The sequence below is a fragment of the Cupressus sempervirens genome, chromosome 3 (genome assembly GCF_028749045.1).
Source record: "Cupressus sempervirens isolate cs-2001-9-10 chromosome 3, ASM2874904v1, whole genome shotgun sequence".
Classification (NCBI taxonomy): domain Eukaryota; kingdom Viridiplantae; phylum Streptophyta; class Pinopsida; order Cupressales; family Cupressaceae; genus Cupressus; species Cupressus sempervirens.
The window spans coordinates 281473399-281492829 of NC_143120.1; the positions used below are offsets into that span (position 1 = coordinate 281473399).

At 31.7% G+C, this 19431-nt stretch overlaps 1 pseudogene; it reads left to right on the plus strand.

Annotated features, from left to right (window-relative positions):
* Positions 1-4067: 4067 nt before the first annotated feature.
* On the plus strand, positions 4068-4848 carry LOC149566032 (uncharacterized; annotated as a pseudogene).
* Positions 4849-19431: the final 14583 nt, after the last annotated feature.

The window sequence follows — 19431 nt, forward strand, 5'->3', positions numbered from 1 at the left end:
TGAGACACCTAGTTTCTTAGATTTGTTGTTGGGAGACAGTCATGTACCCCGTGCAGGTGAACTATTATAGGAAAGTAAGGATATAGTTGCTACTCTCAGAGACAACATTGCTAGAGCTCAAAACTAGCAAAAGCAGTATGTAGACAAGAAGAGGACTGAGCGTAGTTTTGAGGTAAATGATATGGTTTAGCTAATGTTGTAGCCATATAAGCAGTCCACTCTCAAGAAGAGTGGTGTAGAGAAACTCAAGCCATGCTATTATGGACCATTCAGGATCATCAAGTGAGTTGGTGAGGTGACTTATGAGTTGGAGCTTCCCACAGATAGTAGAGTGCACAATGTGTTTCATGTATCATGCCTCAAAATGGCGTTGGGTCAGAGTGTGATGCCTTCTGCAGTATTACCTACCTTGGATGATGAGGGGAAATTGATCTTAGTGCTAGAATCCATTCTAGATAGTAGAGAGAAGAAACTTCGCAGGAGAGCAATCAGAGAGTATCTAGTTAAGTGGAAAGATTTACCTGTTGAAGATGCTACTTGGGAGGGAGAAGTGATTTTGTAGCATCCAGCATTAAGATTACTTGAGGCCAACCAATTTTAGGAAGGGCGGACCTATAATGTCCTGTTTTTCGAGGAGTTAGTTATTTATAAAGTCATCAATAAAAAATATATATTACAAGGTAACTTTATATTTAATAAACTTAATAAAGTGATATATTTTATAAAGTCATTAAATAAAAAAAATCTTCTAGAGGTTGTTGGAAGAAGTGGAGAAAAATTTAAAAAGGAGGCCGACCTATCGAGGAAAAAGAATAAATAGGCATTAAGGGCTCATTGCCTATCATCGAGATTTATATTGATATTTGGTGATGTGTGTTGTGGAGCCTAGGGTTTTTGTAGGTAGTCACAATTGGTACACAATTTTGAGGGTGTGAAAGATCACCTTAATTATTGCAGTGGTGGGAAGGATATTTCAATCCTTTCAGTTCTGCTTAATTGCTGGTTTGGAGTTTCAGTTGGTTTTGCACTTTCATCATATAATCTTCAGCATTCAGTCTCCACCATTTGATCAATCCAGGTTCTTCATGTCAATCTCTAGTTGTAACAAGTTCTTAGTTGAATTCAATCTGTTAGGGTTTGTCTGTAATGTGCCATCTTGTAATGTTTCTATGCTAAAAAATGTATAAACATTTGATGATCATTGAATGAATACATTGGCACTATTTTACATCCGTTATTTAAGTAGAATAATTTATTTTATTCAGCAATATACTTTTCAGTAGCATATTAAATTTAGGGTTTTTTTCAGTGGCCTATTGGTAAGGGTCATTACAATTGCAAATGTAAGCATGAGGAAAAAACACACCCAACAAGGACTTCTTAGCGCCACCATTCTTGGACTTATGCCTTTGCAGACCAAATACATTTCCTCCCTGCGCTTCTTTGTTAGACTAGTTGCAAGCAAAGTGACCAAATCCTCCTTTGACTAATCAACAACCAAATTCTATATACTCTAGACATTTCTAATTGTAAAGTTACTCATAATCACTGCTGCTATTTACTTTTCAACCTTGCTCTTGGCAAAGTAATCTCTTTTTCCTCCAAATGTGATTAATGGCTACTTATATCTGATGCTTCCTCTCGCCATGCAAATGGAAACTACACCAAAATTACCCCCCATTATCCCCCATCACCAATGCAAAAAAAAGAATGAATGAGGATAGTGGTTGGCAAGAAATTTGAAACTAATTCTTTCCCAACCACCATATGAAATTTTAAAGAAAAAACGTGGCAATGAGATAACTGATTTATTTGGGTAAGGGGAGAGTGGGTTGTGACATCCCATTACATTTATAATAAATAAACTATTACATAGTTCATTTATCCACTATCTTTTACTTTTTCTTTATGCAAAAAAATCGATCAACTCAGAAAACTATAGACATTTTAAGCTATGACTATGATTGGGAGGTCTCAACATTGATTAAAATGTCAAAATTCATGAATTGGAGAAGAACCAAAGAAAACAATATTATGACTTTGTCAAACAACATTCTAGCAACTTTCCTTCTATTTTTTTGTGAGTATCTCTTTCTTATTGTTAGAGATCTAGTTGGAGAGAACATGTTTGGACAGTGTACTTCACGTGGTGAAAGGATGACTCCACAACAAAATGCTTTGATGTGGAGAGGTGTGGCATTGTCATCAAGGATGGACTGGGTCTTCCTATTTGCTTCTATGTTCTCAACTACAATGGAGGTGGAGAAATCTCTTATTGAGGTGGATATCATGTTTGGGTGCTAGGAATAAGAGGAGATTCCTATTGAGATTTTGTGTACTTTTGCTACTTTTAGTAGTCTTGTTAGTGGAAGAAGGGGGGCCAATTTTTATTTTTGGGGTTTGGTCTTCCTCCTTGTTGTTCCTCTCATAGGTATTGTGGTGTAATGGGAGTTTATGGGGGGTTGGAAGACTAGTTTTGACTACATTTTTCAAGGCTAGAGGTTGGGCCTTAGCTAGACCCATGGTTGGAAGATATGTATTATGTTTGCCAAGGCTAGAGGTATAGTCTTGCTTGGTCCTATATATTTTCTTAGAGTTCTAACTATCATGGACGGCCTGAGTTTTCTCCCTTGTTGTTATAGTGATTTCCTATTTTAGTATTTCTTTTCACCCTGATCTAGCGATTGTTGGTAGTTTTAAAGGGCACACTCTAGTCCTTTGTTGTTATTTGTGGTTTAAGTCTACAACTATTGTAGGGGTTTGTTGCAAGTCATTCATTGAAAGTGTTGACCATGGTTGGTGGGTCAATCGCTCATGGACCTTTGTATTTGATAGAGGGAGATTTGATTTTGACATTGGTATTTCTATTATTAATGTCTAGAGTTCTGATTGAACTTTGGGTCAGCACACATTAATTGTTGCTTTTCTTATTTAAAAACATTCTAGCAACTTATGCTGATATTTGTGACCATGAAATTCAAATAAGATTAGAAAATACAAACTGAGAAAGAGTTTGTACTTTAAAGAATTTTAAATTTATAAGATAAAAATAACAATTTACTGTTATTCTTGAAAGGTGAATTTAATGAATCCTCTAACGGTCTAACCACCTCTTAGACTTATTAACTACTTTTAAAGTTTCTATTTATATTTAATATAATTTGATAAAGTAATTTAATAGAAAAACAGTAAACATTTTATAGACTTCAAAAATAATATTGTATCAAAAAAATTAAGACATAGATATAAAGTCTAACTTCTTTTATAGCACTGCAAAATGATATCATTGAAAGGCTGGAAACGGCTGCAGGAACAACGAAAAACTTAATATCAGATCCAAACGAAGACAATTGCGCACCCTTCACTTTGTGTTAACCATATGAAAATATACTAAATCAACAATTTTATATATAATTATATTTGAAAACATATTGAATCAATCTGACCCATGTGATAATTTTTACAGGTAATTTTAGAGTTCAAAACGAAGCTTAAAAATATTTCAATTCCAGACACACTTACAACGCAATACGCCGCAAGAATTGAAAAACGGTACACATATCAACAAATTCGTACTCTTTTCCAACGCAGTTTGCACTTAACAATACTCAATAAAACCATAAAACATAAATGCATAGTTGAGATGTCCCAATTAAAATATATTTGCTTAAAGTCAACTACTTTGGTGGGAAAACCATGTCTCCAGTTAAATATATAACTACTGATATATGTAAATAATGTAAATAAAACTAAATCCTTGCCATAAAATGAGGACAAAACAACATATGTCTCACTATTAATGTATTAAAATAAAGCAAGAAGCCCTGAAATTTATTACGCCGAAGCTTGACCTAATCCATTTTCTTCCCTGGCCTCTAAATCTAATACCATGTTTGTCAGCGCACAATAACTACCATAGTTATCCCGTGCACTTTTTGAGCTTCTTTCCTGAATATTACCTAATACATAGTTTAATTTTCATTAATTTTGTATCTTTCTAGGCTTATTATATATGTACCCTTATCACAGGTATCATTCATTCAGATTTTTGAAATACTTGAAGAAATATGGCTGTTGAGAGATTTGACAAGAAGCCCAATTCATGGGGTGAAGATGAGAAGAAAGCAGTAGAGCTTATGCTTGGACATATACAAAACCAGAAAAATTAACCCACTTTTGATCTGCTGGGAAGGAGCACAAAAACTTCACCATCTTCATCAATGGAAGTTGATCTCCTGGAACTGGGTGAAAGGCAGTGTCTTCCTCCTTGTTGGGAAACGTGCTTAGACTTGAAGGTCCATTTCTCAATTAACTCTTTTCCTTCATAAGTCTCATTCAAATTTCTTCTTTTACAATCTGTTTTGTTTTTCCACCCTATGTAGAATTCATGTATTGTGTTCTTAAACTGTGAATGTTAATCATGTCATGCAGACTGGACAAGTGTATTATATGAATTCAGAAGGAACTGGATTTAAAATCTCCAAGGTCTCTTGCATTCAGAAGATATCAAAATTTATCTCTATTGATGAAGAAGAAAGGATAGACCTGAAATTGAAGTTATCCTCCTCAGATATTCTCAACTCAGGCAAGAAAACTAGTGATGAGAATAGAAATACTGATGATAAGATTGGTGAAGAAGTTGAGTTCACTATGAGGCTTGTTTGGTGTCCCACATGTTTGATGTATTTCATGGTAGCTAGTCTAGATCTCCAATGTCCAAGGTGCAAAGGTTCATTCCTGCTAAATTTTCATGATGGTGAATAAGACTTATTAGTGAATGATTACAAAGAAGTAGAAGTTGTTTTAATTTTCAGATAAACATAGTCAAATTTCGGTCCATTACATTAACTAATTGGGGTTCTTTCTCTGTTCAAATCGGTCTGAACAAACTCTTAGCCTAACATATAGTTGAATTGAATATATTCTTATAAAGATACGTGAGCATGAAATGGTGGGTGATAAGTTTGAAAAGTTGGTCACGTTGGAACTCAAAAGTCAACTAACATTTTTAAGACCTTCCTATTAAATTATCACACTTTTCAAGGAGTTTTGGTTTCATCTTACTCAGTAATTGGTAATGTTTCCCATATATAAGCATTTATTTCTTTGTAATGTTTGAGATATATGAGTATTTATTTCTTTGTGTGAGATCCGGATCACAAGCAAAAATGATACTTTTATCAATAATTTGTGTTAGTTTGAGTTCTACTAAATGAGAAACCTCTGAGGAGAGGATTACTCCCTGAAAACCCTCACCGAGAGCATAACCCTATGTTTTTAATAGTTTACAACTAAAGGTCGCAAAAAAATTATGGTATATTAGAATAATAGCAATACCTTTTTCTAATAAAAAAACCATGTCATAAAGTTAAATCATTTGATACTATTTTAAATTTAATATAATATGGTCTAGTTATTATATCAAACATCACTCTACCTCATAACCATTTATAAGATATTTGTTAGGAGAAAGACCCCTAAATATTTTGGAAAATACTAGACAACAATAATATCTAGTCCATTAGAAAACCATTTCTCCTTTTTTCCGTATTATATAAAACAAATGTCTTCATGATCAATGATCCATCAAAATAATAGTCATTATTAATTTAAATAAGTAGCTCGTGCTTTTAAAAGGTGGAGAAAAATAAAAATGAATTAGTGTACGCACACATGGTAATGTTAATAAAATGTTTTGCCAAATGATTCTAACTAGTAACCACTCATAGATATTATTTTCCAATAGAAAGACATGTACACACTCAATCATCTAGAAAGTCATAAACAATAAGTTCTCTTATGAGCCCAATTTTAGCATGTATGGGGGGCATCTACCTTGTCTTATTATGCAAGCTTGATTTTCAATAAGAAAATCTATCTTGGACTCTCTTCATTCTAAACCTTTGATCATAACTTAGGCTAATAATGGGAGGATCCTATGCCCAAGATATTTGGTCACATGAACAAATATCAAGATATCTAAGTCCCTATTATTAGTTCCTAAATTCAAACCATGTAATAGTTAGCTTGTTGGAGTAGACAATGTAATCTTATGATGAAATGCTCCAAATTCAAAACATAAAATGATAATGAGATGTATAAAAGAAATCTTACCTCCCTTTAGATGGTATAAAATGATAATGAGAGGTTCTAAAGCTCTACTATAAGATGAATTGTCAATTGATACACTCCTAGAGAAACCCCTAAGAAGAACATTACTCTATGCTTTTAATAGTTTACAACTAATGGTTGGAAAATAATTATTGTCTAAAAAAATAATAGCAATAATTATTTTTAAATAAAAAAATTCATGTGGTGAAGTTAAACCATTTGATGCTATTTTAGATTTAATATAATATGGTCTCGCTATTACATAAAAAATAAATCTAGATAATAATCATTATAAGATATTTGTGATGAGAATGACCCCTCAATCTTTTGGAGAATACTAGACAACAATAATATCTAGTCCATTAGTAAACCATGGCTCATTTTTCCCCCTTTTTATGTACAAAATGTCTTAATGATCAACAATCCATTAAAAAAATAGTCATCATTAATTTAGATTAGCAACTAATGCTTTTGAAAGGTGTAACAAAATTAAAATGAATTTGTATAGGCACATATAGTTACATTAATAAAATGTACAGACAAATTATTCTAGCTAGCAGCCACACATAGAGATTGTTTGCCAAGATAAAGACATGCAGTACACCTTTAGTCATCTAGAAAATCATGGTAATAAGTTCTCTTATAGGCCCTATTTTATCACGTATTCCCTTATCTATCTAGTCTCATTATTCAAGCTTGATTTCAATAAAAGGAAATCTATCTTGAACTCATTCTAGACCTTTGATCATAATTTAAGTTGATAATGGGAGGATCCAATGCCCAAGATATATGGTCACATGAATAAATATCCAAGGTGTCTAGTTCCTCATTATTAGTACCTAAATTCAAACCATGCAATAGTTAGCTTGTTGCAATAGAAAATTTACTCTTATCATGGATTGTTCTAGATTCAAAACCTAAAATCATAATGTGGGGTATTAAAGAAATCTTAGCCCACTCCTTTTGATATACATGAATTACATCATACAATTATATTCTTTGATTGAGCTCAAGCATTTACGTGATTCATGTTTAGATCTAGCATTGTTCATTGCCTCAACATCCCTCATACAAGCATTTCTTCATGATTTTTATTTTGAGTATCCCTTTTATTGATTCAAAAAATTTAATCACATTCAAAGTGCATTGCATCAAAAAGGTATTATATATTTCAATTTCATACCACTCTTAGATATAAGCATGAGTGATAGTACCACAATAGTGTGTCCTACATTTTTACAAGAATATTTCTACTTTTATAGCTACTAAGATGTCCTTCCTACAACATATAGTAGATGAAATTTTTGTAATGGCTTAATGTCTACCTAATGTCATGTTCAACTATAATTTTGATCAATTTATAAATTTAACTTCCTTTAGAAAAATTGTCTTGTAGACTTGCTCACTATCACATTTAAGTGGTTTCATAACATATCGACTTTAAATCTAGCCTTAAGTGGTTTCATTTATTGTAAATACATATACGATTAATTTATAATAATTTAAAACCCAATCTTCTTAAATTAAATCTCTTATATATGCTATTTATTTAAATAAATAAATATATTTATAAATTGTTAGGTTTGAAATAAAAGTGATGCAAGTAGGTTTTGTTGAGATGATTTTAATATAAGTGGATAATATTTTATTAAACTAATCATATATAATATTTCAATCTAATCTTTAGTCATTGATCTTGTGAGGAAACATACACAACCAACATATGCCAATTTCCACATAGCCCATTTAAGATCACAAGAAAATAAATACTTTGAATCGACCATGTTCATTTTCATTTCAATTCATTTTTATTTCAGGGTGAATACCTAGGCAAATATTTCAACTAGGAAAACCCATTTCAACCTCTACTCCACAAGGTTAAGTACATAGCAAGTCTTAGAAAAGATACAAAATGTGTATCCATATATCTTAAATAGATGGAATGTAGTTGTCATGCTCATCTAAGTCCCTCCATTTTCCCCAAATGTATACATCAAAGTCATCATCAAATTTAAAGTGATTAATAAGTATTTTAAATTTATTTATTTGGTAAAATTTAATAAAGTACTAAATTTAAGAAATTGTACTTCCAAAAAAATGTCAACAAAAAAAAAATTAAAAGGAAAAAATTATGAAATAAGATTATTTACAATATGTGTTTGTGTGCATGCGTGCGTATGTGGAAGCAGGCATGTGCACACTCATGTGTGTGCTCTGTTAGAAATGTTTAGAATAATTGAGATGGGGGCAGAGGGGATGAATCAGATACACATGGTATATACGTTCCATTTCAACAATTAAAAATAAAACTTTTACAGTTCTACTTATGCTCTTGTTGCTCAGTCTTCACTGTATTGATAATCAAAATAACTATCCCAATTATAACTTACATTATTGAATATAAAATGTAAAGAATATAAAGCATTCAACACAAGTTTGACACTAGTATTTTACATGGAAACCCAATTTGGGAAAAACTGCAAGTAACATGTCACTACTTTTTCACTATTTCGAAGTGAGCTCTGCTAGGAGCCAACCCTATTAAAGACTTACAATACATAGTATTAAATGTGACCTAGTTAGAGAATTTAATCACCCTATTAGGAGTGACCTTCTTAAAGGACTTTGATCATTCCATTTAGAATGTCGCCTTGTTGAATGATTCACATAGACTGTTAAGTCTTTCAATTGACTATTAGATTAGCCTCTATTAAAAGGATTTCAACTCAAACTCGTTTATAATGATTAGGAAGAAAATAATAGGGTTTTGATTTGAATGTTTGCAACTCACTTTACAAGTTCATATCTTATAGGATTCATGTGTTGAGTCAATGATAAGCTCTCCATTGTCAGTTGTATTCTTGAATATCTTGGAAAACTTTTGAGCAATCAATCTTTCCCTTCAACAAAATTTAATCCTTTTGCTCATATTCACTTATCAATATCAATTTCTTCTATGTAAGAAATCTCCTTTAGCTTCACATTCACTCTTGCATTTGTGTATCTCTGATCAACATTCCTTTATACTCACCTCACACACATTCACACACACATTGGAACTATTTTGTTTGGATTTGTACCTCCTTAAATAGGAAAATATTTCTTTCCTTTTTTACATGATCACCATAGATCTTAGGGTTTACAATCAAATTTAACATGATTCATTGCATTTGTCCATCTTCTTGATCATCCTCTAGAAGCTTCTCTAGAATCCATCTATTAGGTCTTTACCTAATCTTCACCTTGAATTTAATGATCTAACTCACGAATTTTATCTTCAATATAGTTTACATCTCACAAGAAATCAACTAAGTTGGTTGGGAATCATGATTTCCACAAATGCATTCTTAACATTGTTACTTGGAAATCTCTAAGTTCTAACACTTAGTCATCACTAAAGTACTCAAGGTCGCTATAAAATTTCTAGCTCGACATCAACTATCTTACTTGGTCAATATTGGTGCTCAGTCAACACTAGATTTTCTCAGCACTTAGTATGGTTGGATTGACACTAACATCACTTAGCATCCCTTAACCATTTACTTTATTTCTTGGCTTAGCTTAATTTTCTTGATATAAATGATCACTTTGTCTCATCAAAGTCTAACTAATCAAATTTCCATTGTATCTTTCTTTTCATAACTCAACCTTTCCTTGACATACTATTGTTATGAGCAACTTCTTACATCCTCTTCAACAATCAAATAGATATGACATTTAGATTAGGTAGCAATATGTTTTATCAATAGATTTGACATCAATGACAAAACAACAATTTTTCCAATTTTAAGTTTCCAACATGTATGTATACATACATACATACATACATAGATATGTATGTATGTATGTATGTACATACACACACACGCATGCACACACGCACACACACATATTTATCTATAGATACATACATATACATATATATGTGTGTGTGTGTATGTGTCTGTGTGAGAGAGAGAGAGAGAGAGAGAGAGAGAGAGAGAGAGAGAGAGAGAGAGAGAGAGGGACAAGAGATCCCAATGATATGTATGTATCTATAGATACATACATATACATGTGTGTGTGCGCACGCACACATGCGTGTGTGTGTGTGTGTGTGTGTGTGTGTGTGTGTGTGTGTGTGTGAGAGAGAGAGAGAGAGAGAGAGAGAGAGAGAGAGAGAGAGAGAGAGAGAGAGATCCCAATACATAAATTATATCTCCATATCATAAAGTAAAAATAATTTTTTCCATTCCTCTAACTAAGATTCTCATGGTTTCATGGTACAACCATGTGAGGAGGAAAACTATTTTCTTTTTATAACTTAGATGATCCACTATGACTTTTGAATAATTCTTATATATTAAAGAAAATTAATATTTGGATATATCAACCTAATTTTTATTCCCCCTAGCAATATTAATTACATTAGACATATTAATTACATGATCCTATCATAGTTTTCTAGTATTCCAAGTTGTCATGTTTGTCTAATATTCTTAATCTTACACTATATCTTTTTCAAAAAAAAACTTTTATTATATTTTCCTCTTTTAAAAAATTTATAAACCTTATTAATTTTTACCCATGTGAGCAATGTAATCAGGAACCGTAAGAAGATACACATACGCAATAACACTAGATATGTTATCTAGGGAAACCATAGACAAGGGAAAATCTCGGTCACAATTGTACCCAAAAAAAGATGTAATAATATAAAAGTTCCTTCTAAGAGGCTATACCTTGTTAGGGATTTATTAAATAGATATAGTACATACCAGTCCATGTTGGAAGAGATTGAATCCTTGTTAGAAGATTCTAACCCTGTTAGGAGTTTTACCAACCCTATTAGGAGTTGTAGAAGGTAGAAGGACCCACTATCCAAACAGCTTCAAGGGAAAGATCACTGAACTCATTATCCAATTGATCTTAGTATTATTTTTTGCAAAATAATAGAATGAATTGTACACGTACGTTGCTGTTCCTCTATAATGTCAACCAGACCAAACCTCTATTCTAAACTAGTAAAAGATAGTGATGAAGTCTCTAGATTAAAGAAATAGAATGAAATTTTGAAACATGAATTGGAGATTACTAATCTGAAATTAAATCTTAAAAGTGATGATAGTAAGATAGAGATAGATCTAAAATCTGAGAATGCAGATCTTAGATCAATTCTTCCAATGGTCAGATCTAAACTTAAACTACCAAGTCATGGTATGAAGATCTTGAGAAGTAAAATGTTATTATAAAAGGAGAGTTAACTTAAACCAAGATTTTGCCAAATGGAAGGTTGAAGTTAGAAATTGTTTCTGACTAATCATATTTGAATTAAGCATTTCCAATAAAGATAGAGCATCAATTGATCAGAACTAAAACTAGAGATGGAATTAGAACTTGCATAGTCAATAGAAGGTAGAAGAAATAATGGGGAAGCTATGGTTAAGCATGCAAACATTTTTGATTGAAGATATGCATTTAATGTGAAGTTAATTTTGAAATGATTTTAGGATTGGAAACAAGATTTTGAGTACCATTTGATCATGAGTTATAGAGCATTTGTGAATGATTTGACAAAAAATTGAGAATGAATTGAAGCATTTGAAAGTGAAAAGTTAAAGAAGCCCTAATACACAATAACTAGGGTATTTTATGAAGCTTTCAGTTCAAATTTTTGGTATTATAAGTCAGCATAATGGTGAGAAAATCTATGTATGATTTTAGTGAGAGACCGAGGTATTATTTATCAATTTCTCATTTGTTTCTCTGATTGATGATCCTTTGGGAGCATTTTCACAAATTCAACCAAATGTGCTACATGTAGACGACGTTAGGAGCCACATTCAGTGTAAATTTGAGAGTATTTGAGATGAGACATTCATTAGGATTTAGATATTATGTCCAATGGAAACCTAACCTTAAAACCCAAGTTTAGATACTTGAATGCACTAAACCTGATCAAGTATATGTTCGATACAAAAATTGATAATCATGAATGAAGTATGATTATTTTGAGCAAAGTACATAAAGAGATGTTTTGGGTAGGAGATATACCTCTCATGATTGATAATAGTTTAATTCATAAGGTCATAAGTCTGAGAAATGAGAGTTGTAAACTGCTCAATGATAGGAACATCACAAAAATTGTTAAAACTAATCTGAAGACTAAATTTGATGGCAGGAATATGATAGTTCACCTAATCAAGGATACTGAAGTTAGATTTTTGAGAAAGATTATTCGATATAAAATTAGCCACATTTAAAGGGTAAATTTTGTCCTAGTGGTAGTTTTACATGTATCATATGTGATGGCTATTGAAATGAAAAAGTTGAACATGTGTCAGATAGTAAGAGTGCGGTTGTTAGATAACATAGAGAAGCTGATAAAAATCTAAGAACACAGTTTTAGAGTTGAATCTTCACCAACCTATTTGGTTATATGCAACCAAAAAATCCCCTAGTATCACAAATTGGAATAGTAATGAGTGCACCATGAACTTGATCACTCAGTGGTGTAAGGCCAAACTCGAAGAAGTTAGAGACAAAGATACTAACAAAATGATGAATAATTTTCAATTGAAAATGAAAGATAGATACATAATCCCTCCTATGTTATAAAAGTATAAAGATGAAATTTTTTATGGTAGAAAAAAACACAACTTGTATGAAGGTGGTGGAACCTAAAGTAAAATTTATATAACCTATGGGTTATGAAATGAGTGAAGAACTCGTTGAGGAATATGTGAAGATAATCCTACAATTTGAGAGAGATATTGAATGCCCTAGATGGGGGACATATGAAGATATGATAAAGGAAGTTCACTTTGAACTTCATAGAAAAGAAGTTTCGAAGAATGTTTAAAAGAAGATAGAAGCTATTCTCAAATAAACTAGTATGACCAAAGCAGAATATAACGAATCCTTAGGTATTTCCAAGGAGATGAAGGTCGGAGGGAAAACAAAACTGTTGGTAGCTACACCCCTCCTTGTAGCTAGACTTGATGAAGGAATTATTGTTGTTGGATCATCAACACAAATTCCCAGTGTACCCTATCCCACAATTTCCCAAGTGCAACATGTTAAAGAATAACCTAGATAAAAGGAGAAGCCCGATGAAGATGTGGCAATAATATCATTTTCATAGAGGAACCTAGAAAGATTGATGAAGGTTAACAAATATTCGACACCATCCCCTAAGAAGAGGACCAAGTAGACCACCAATGGTAAGAAATATTGGAAACCCAAAGTGAAAAGTTAAAGGTACAAATCATTGAGAATGATGGATTTTTTTTCATCAATTGAATAAATATTATAGTTTGTATAGTAATAATGATAGAAGGTAGCTAGAGAATGTTATAATGAGAAATATGATTATAAGAAATAAAAAATTTGATAGTATTGAAGATAAGGTTCCTACAAATTTGTATAAAGAACTAGTGAACATAAAGAAAAGAGTAGTAGAAGAAGATATAAATACAAGAATTTATCTAGTAAAGAAACTATGTCTTGTAAATAATGATGATAATATGTAGAATATTTTGGAGGGCATTGAGTCCTTGCTAAGAATCAATAGGAGATAAAGAAATTGTCATAGGAGGAAATCATGAAAAGGTAAACAAAGAAACTAAAGAAGCCATAGTCAGTTACATGACTTCTATGCCTAAAGTCACTAAGGAGAGTGTGCAATTAGAAGGAGGAATCTCTATGCATATAAAGGCCAATACACTAGTGTTGTTGAAGAAGAAGATGAGGTAACTCAAAAAATTGACTCACCTCCACATATAGTGATTGATATCGAATCCATGGAAGTGGATAGCACTCATATAATAGTTGATGATGAGGAAGAAGATCCTTTCAAGGATATTCGAACAAATACTGTTGGCAATATAATTGAGTACTATAGTTTAGATTATGAAAATGATGTAGAAGAAGAGAAGAGAAAAGTTGAGGAGGAAGAAAAGAGGAAAATAGCAGAAGAAAAGAAGAGAAAGGAAAAAGAAAGAAATAAAGAAGAAGAAAATAAAAGAAAGATAGAAGAAGAAGACAAGAAAAAGAAAAGAATAGGATTGAAGAGAAGAGAAAAGAAGAAGAAGGAAGAGGAAAGTAAGAAAGAAATGGAAGAGAGAAGGAAGGAAGAAGAGGCAAGGAAAGTTGTGGTAAAGGAAAAAGAGGAGAAGATGAAGAATATTTGGAAAGTTGTGATGCAAGAGAGTATCTTTCAAAAATAACTCAAAAATGCAACTATTGTGATTGACAAGGTCATATTCTAGCATGAGGCTAATATACCTTATGTTGCACTAGACATTACACCTATCCCAATAGTAACCCCATTGTAGGAGTCACTACATTGGCTATAGAATATAATGATGATGATGATAAGAAGGGTTTGATGACATATCTAAGAAAAGTAATTGATAATAATAAATCTATTAAGAACTTAGAAATAATTTTGGCAGAAGTTCTGAAGGAATGCAAAAGATAGTTCAAACAAGTATTGTAGAGATAGACATTCAAAAATAGGCCAAGGAAATTGTAAGAACCTTTGATGTTGAGGTCACCACTATTTTTTATATTGCTTTGGTACAAGCACAGACTAAGCATGATGCAACATTATTTGATATAGTATGAACAAATGTGAGGAATGACTTGCAAACCCTGAATATTTGCATCAAGCAGCTGAGGAAGAGAATAGATGAAGAAAATAAATTGTATAGACAATAGGTAATGTCATGCATACAATTACTTTATAGAATGTTATCACATGTTCAAAGGTAGAATAAATGAGCTTCAAACACTCATTATTAGATTGCACCATTCATATGAAAGAATTGAAGATATTCAGACAAACATGGAGGCAGTTCACAATACAATCAGAGGTCTTGAACATGACAAGAAAAAGGTAATAAAGAGATTATCTATTCTTAGAGAATAATTATCTCCCAAAAATAGTATTTTTTAGAGCCAATTGAAGGAGTGTCTTACAGTAAAGGAATCCTATGACAAATTTTCCTATATAGACTAGAACATAGTAGAAGTTGCATCATATGCATTATGGGCACTTATTAGCATATCAGATATAGTGAAAGAAAATTGGAAGAAGGAACTTGCGATGCAAAAACTTGATTTTGTAGATTGCATATCAAGAATCTCAAATTAGAATAAGAAAAGGTAACAATTTTATGTTGTGAATATAAAATTTTTGACACCTTTGTGATTGATGTCAAAAGGGAAGAAGAATGTAATAGAAAATTGTAATGTATATAAAGAAAACAAAGAAAGAAATATAAATGATTTATGCATATTTATAAAGGGGATTTTTAGATATGTATATAGGAAATCATTGTATTAGGAGAGACAAGGAAAGATGGTAATATATAAAAATACAAGTTTTGTAAAGAAAATTTTGATTTTTTTTTTTGAAACTTTTTTAAGGCCACAATTTTTATCAATATTTTGGGACTTGGCCAAATTTTCCCATATGTTTCCATCAATGTCAAATGGAGAGTTTTTTGGAAATACGGTTAAGTTAGTTGAGTACTTAGTATATTTGGTTTTGTCATTTATGGTAACATATATATTGGTATTTCATTGTGAAATTAGAGACAGAAGATTGTCAAAGTGTTAGATAATTATAGAAAAACAAAGATAGATTCTGTGAGTATGGATGACTGAGTAAGAATTGGCATGTGTGTAGTTTAGGAGATATATTTAATAGTTTCATGATGTTTTTTAGAAGTGCAAAAATACATGTATGGGAAGTATGGAATTAATTACAAAAGATTTACAAGTATATTAAATTGATAGAGCATAATAGAGCCAAGGGAAAACAATAGAAGAAAAGAAGAGAAAGGACAAAGAAAGAAAGAATGAAAAAGAAAATAGAAGAAAGATTGAAGAAGAAGACAAGAAAAATAAAAGAATAGGATTGAAGAGAAGAGAAAAGAAGAAGAAGGAAGAGGAAAGTAAGAAAAAAATGAAAGAGAGAAGGAAGGAAGAAGAGGCAAGGAAATTTGTAGTAAAGGAAAAAGACGACAAGATGAAGAATATTTGGAAAGTTGTGATGCAAGAGAGTACCTTTCAAAAATAACTCAGAAATGAAATTATTGTGGTTGACAAGGTCATATTCCAGCATGAGGCTAATATACTTTATGTTGCAGAATAGAGCATGACAAAAAAGTGATAATTACAGAATATGCAATTATTTGGCAACAAATTATTTACTTAACTATGATGGGACAACACCCTAGATGTTAACCTTGTGTTAATTTTGTAACATTTCAAACAAGGCCGACTGAACAAAGTTTGCTAAAAAGAAAGGTATAAGTAAAGATCATAACATGTAAATTTATGTGTGCAGTGTAGATAATACATAAACTTATGTCAAGGATGTTCATGCTTGTGTACCTAGCTATAATTTCAAATCTTATAACATATTTAAAGTTTTTAACACCTTTCATTCAATATATACATGCACCTTATGATAATAAGGTGTCATTCTAAGTCATTTTGTGAAGTTTCATTTTGAGCATTGCTCAAGTCTGCATTTTTTCCCAAGTGTCAAACAATGATGGGAAGCCTATTTTGCAATTGAGTATCTTGTACCAGGTAAAGTTGCATGACTCGCCTCTTTAGGAGCGTTTAGTATGCATATCAAAGACCCTGTGTTTCATATTCCAAGTTGTTTTGAAATGTTTTGAATAGGTCTTAAATCCTTCAATGTTGGTTGTTCATTGTTGCCATTTTAGTGCATATCCTATTCACTAAAATGAAGAAATTGCTTTTGCATTGCATTCTAGGACTTATAGAAATTCTATGTTTCAAATTTGAGCCTATGAAGAATCCATTTGACTAGTTTTTAATGTAAATCCAAATGTAATTTCTGAAATTTCACTTGTGTCTAAAAATGTAAATTGATCAATAGTCCTATTCGAGATGTGATAACTCTAAAACAATGATAGATGAGACCAAATAAATTGTACCACTATTTTCTACTTTAAAAATAATTTAAGTTAGCCAATTTTCAATTCTTGATGAATCTGTCTGCACATTGTCCCAAGTCCATTCCATTTGCAAAAATCACTATTTTTCTAGTGTTCCCAATTATGCAAATCCAAGTGCCTAGTTTTGCATGCTTTCCAAATTTTCCTAGTTATTTTTCATAAGAAAAAATCAAAGACTTATACTCTCCATATTATAGTAAAGTAATGCCCCAATTTTTGTGCCTACAAGTGTATGTTTGTCTTGTTTTCAAAGGCAAGACCAAATATAATTTATCGTTTTCCAAGATCCTTGATGGCCAATGTCTTTTGACCTGGATGTTTTAATGAGATGAAATCTAATAAGGTAAAAGAATGTGAACAGGAGAATAGATATGTCAAATTTTAGGGCCCAATTGTTTAATTTGGTCAATTTTTACAGTCGACTCATAGGCCTTCCTGGTAGAGAGTTACAGTTTTAAAAAATGAGGTAAAATGAGTTTTAAATGATGCAGTAGGGATGAAATTTAAATCTAATAAATTTTAATTTTTTGTTGAATAAGTTAAAGGGTTAGATGTTTCAATTTGAATTTTTTATTTAGTTGGACCCATTTTGGGACCCAACTAATAAATTTTAAATGATTTTAAATGATTTTACAGTTTTAAAAAATGAGGTAAAATGAGTTTTAAATGATGCAGTAGGGATGAAATTTAAATCTAATAAATTTTAATTTTTTGTTGAATAAGTTAAAGGGTTAGCTGTTTCAATTTTGAATTTTTTATTTAGTAGATTGATAAGATGATTGGGGAGTGAAGGATGCCTTCAAAAGTTATAATGATTTTTATTGTTAAAACAAATTAGGAGTCACATATCATTAATTGAAGGTCAAATGACTATATTGGATCATATACTCATGATGAACAATAAGAAAGGAAATTGAAACACATTGTTAAGTTGCTAATGCTCATGAGAGCAAATCATTATTTCCATTCCTTTGGTGTTGTCGTAAAGGAATTCTTTATGAGTCAATGTTGTATAAGTTCTTTTAAATAGAAATGAAGTGAAAATATAATTGTCCATTATGAGTTAAACATTTAAGTTGTAAACCTTTTAGTTTTCTTACAGAAGCACAACGAGACCAATATAATATATCAACCATTTGCCGGAATGCAAACTACTCTAGTCATGCCTACTCAAACTTTGAAGTTTTGATCAAATTTGTGAGAAGACACATGTGCCTGGGAAGGATCACATTCATGCAAAGAATTGAAGATTTTTTTTATATACTCTGAATCATGTACATTCTCCAAAGAAGTCCTCATACGAAATGCTTCCAAAGTTACCTTGACTCGCTCCAAAATTTTGTATTTATGAAGGAATTTGGTGTTTTTTGTGCCTTGATGTATTCTTCAAGTTGGTTCAAGGAAAAAGAAAGGCATAATTCAAGGATGTATATATCTAAATTCACCACTTTCCTAGTGTTGGTGCTCAAAATTGCATTCCCATTTTGAGCATCTATTTCAAATTTTGAGCCCTTTCAAGCCCCATAAATGCATATGTACCCAGCCATACCTTTGAAGCCCAAGAGGTGTTTAATGTTTCTAACACCTTCCATTTAGTGTGTCTAAGTGTTCCATGAAGTTAAATTGAGATATCAAGCCATTTCATGAAGTCTTGTTTTGAGCTAGTTTCAAATTTGCATTTTACCTTAACTGTCAAATAGTGGCAGGAGGTTGTGTTTGCATCTGAATATATCACACCTAGAAATGATTTGTGATTTTTTGCTTTGGGAGTGTTTAGTGTCCATACCCAAGAACCTATGTTTCATATTTCAAGTCATTTCAAATTCGTTTGACTAGGTTTCGAATCCCTCAAAATTGGTCAGTTACTGTTTTCATGCATTTGCAATTTGCACATAATTCTGGGAAGCCCTGTTTGATGTCTTGTAACTATGACCCAATTGACCAAAATGCTAAAATTCCTTTTGCGTTGCATTATAGATGTCAGAGAATTATTATGTTTCAATTTTTAAGTCTTGACAAATTTGTTTGATTAGTTTACAAATGCGATTCGAAATGGGATTTCTATCTTTTTACTGGTATCAGGAGCAGATTGTTTGATACCCCTATCCGGGATCTTATAACTCAAAATTTGTGATAGATGAGATCAAATTAATTATACCACTGTGTCCACCTCTAAAAATACTCAAAGTGTGCCAATTTGCAAGTCATGACGAATTCATAAGCACACATTTTTAGGTCAATTCCATTTGCAAAAATTGCTTTTCTGATATTGTTCCCAGTCAGTAATTTTGAGTAGCCCACTTTGACCTCTTGCCAAATGTGCCTGATTATTCATTATGAA